This window comes from Phytophthora infestans, genomic scaffold (assembly GCF_000142945.1).
Source record: "Phytophthora infestans T30-4 supercont1.23 genomic scaffold, whole genome shotgun sequence".
NCBI lineage: Eukaryota > Oomycota > Peronosporomycetes > Peronosporales > Peronosporaceae > Phytophthora > Phytophthora infestans.
In genome coordinates, this window is record NW_003303736.1 from 620,371 (window position 1) to 623,216 (window position 2,846).

The window sequence follows — 2,846 nt, forward strand, 5'->3', positions numbered from 1 at the left end:
GAAGTCGAACGCAGCCGAACTACACCAGCATGTGTCCTTGTCGAGGCTAAATCGAATGACTTCTTCCGGCTTCGTCGTATCGGGAAGGAGCTGCTCCACCACAACTAGAGGCTTGCCGGATAAAGTTGGTGTTTTCATCGCTGTCGTCCGTGGAGATTTACGACGTGGTTGCGAAGCCAGTGAAGACGCTCCCACAACGCGAACCCGAGGTCACCTTGCTTACCGCCGTCACCCCGAAGGTTCGCCCAGATCATCTTGAGACGGGTCTCAATCGGAGCACGCTTTGAGATAGGGACGCTTCAATTGAAGCCGACAGTGTCGAAGAGACAGGCTTGAAGAGGATAGAGCTGCCGAAGTTGCTGGTACGGGTGATCAGGATGCGAGTAATCAAAGAACGCTTGGAGACCCGCAAACGTTGTACGCACGGTCACCTCACCAGCTGGTTCGGAAAGGGTTAAGCCCAAGAGTCGCTCGAAACACTTCTTGGCGCCTGCGTCAGTAAACTCCATGTCCACGTACGGAAGAGCCCACGGTGGCAAGGTGGACGAAGCCGGCACCGTAGGGCGACCACCAGACAACACTCGGTGAGGCAACAGCTCAACCGACGGTGCACCACCACGACGCGGCACCGAAGTGTAGGTGGCCGTAATCATGCGCCCAGGTCCAGCATCGAGAGTCCAGATAGGCGGACGAGGAGACACTGGAACAAGAGGAGAAGATGCTGGTGCTGGGTGACTTGCCGGTGGCGAAGGAGGCGGACCGGTAACTATGATTGGAGAAGTCATCATCGGCGAAGGATTTGGCCGAGGTGGAGTCGGAGGACGAGCTGGACCAAGATTGCTCCAATTTATCTTGGAATCTTCAATATCTTCGTCATCGAGTCTGCTTGAATGATCGGTCGGTGGCGGAACATCACCGCCCACACTGGGAGCATCAGGAGTTCCTTCCACCGAATGTTCATTATGATCCACGTCATCTCCACGATCGTCATCAGCATTTCCATCGTCATCAATCTCTATTGAAAAGTCGGGCGAAGACACGCTTGGTACGACAGCCGTCGGAACAGTCGGAGCCGGCTTCGAAGACACGGAGGCTAGTGGAGCAGCTTCAACAGGGGCAGACCCTGCTGTAGAAACGACTCCCGAGACTTCAACTGTCTTGGACGTCGCGGCAGAGGCGGAAGCAGACTTGCCTTGTGGGACAGTGTGGTCCGACTCTTCACCTTCATCACTCGAGCCGAACATGAGTCGCATTTGCTCGGCTTCGCGCAGAGCTTCTTCAGCAGCATGTATGTCGGTTGGAGAAGGAGAAATCGTTGAAGCTGGTGGCTTGGCCGCATCGGGGGGACCCTGAGGCGGGGGCGAAGGCGCGTCAGGAGAATCGGGAACATCATCGTGTTCCCCAGAACCCACATCTTTACCCGAAGGCTCTGTGGCAGTTTCTTGAAACCGAAGGGACGCTGCTTGGACCAGCATGCCCCATGTCCACGTCACTCTGGTCGCCGCTGAGGTCGACTACGGCGGGAGTGGAAGAAGACGCTGATGTAGGAGGTGGCGTCCATGAGCTTGGAGAAGACGGTACAGACTGGGACCGAGTCTTCATATGACGTCGGGGCGACTTGGCAGGAGAATGAGGGCGAGATTTCTTGCGCTTCTTCTTGGCCGCCTTCTTCCACGTCTTCGGGCCGAACAGCGATCTACGAGCAGACTTGGGCGTTGAAGTATCGGCAGGTGGCGCATCACCGAGATCGGCAGCTGCCATCGAAGTACTGGCCTTGTCCGTTGGGATTGGAGCCTTGTCTTCGTCAGAGTCGTCCGGCTCGTCGTCTGAATCCTCACCACCTGGTCTAAGACGCTTATGGGACTTCCCATGGGCCACTTGGTGAGCGGCCTTGGCCAAAGCTGCAGGAAGGGCTTGAGAATCGTCCGAAGACGCGGTGGCAGACTGGATGCGCTGCAAAGCGACTAACGTCTCCTGATCCAAGTCCAGCGCGTCCAGGTCCAGCTCACCCGCAGTCAGACCTATCACGAAGGATTGTGAACGAACGTTAGTTGCTGAACACACGGTGGAAGGAGCGACCTTAGGAACGTACCATCAACAGCCAGACGAAGTACCTCGGGATCCATCCCGGCCAGACTCACGTGTGCACGGAGGGTGCGATTCGCTTGGAGGAGGCGAGTGTTACGGTCTTGCTGGTTCTCGAGGACCTTGAGCGTGTCGTTATCAACATACTTGCCCTGGGCAAGCTTTACCAGAAGGAGGTGAAGCTTCCGAGTCTGCTCGGTATTCGCTCCAATAGAAGACTTGTACACCTCGCGTTCGCGAGCCAGCTTCTTTTGCAAGGTGCTGATGAAAACGCCCCGAGCTTGGACCTCGCAGTGCAGACGATATAAGTCCTCTGCGTGTCGTTCCATAGTGGCTTGAACAGTGGCGAGCATGGCGTCGTTCTTGGCGTTCGACTCGCGGAGAATCTTGACGTGGTGGTGTAAGGCTTCAATCTCAGCGTTTGCAGCCTTGAGAAACGTCTCCGCGTTCTCACGAGCCGTGATTGTGGGTTGCCACCGAACGCACTGATGCAACAGTCTCGGGATTGAGCAAACGGCAACTGACCGCTCTAAGTCGGTAAACGCGTTGGGTTTATGACGAGAGCGCATCTGGAAAGGGTTGTATTCGTAACTGGGTACTCTATGAAACTACAGCTGTCTCAAGAAAACGCTTAACGCGTATACCGCCAGGGAGAAGGAAAAAAATGGTAGACCTCCACATTGGGTACGAGTCGTGTGCGAGCGGGAATCACAGCACTAAACAAATAATTGTCAACCAGACAATACACCTGCTACATTTAA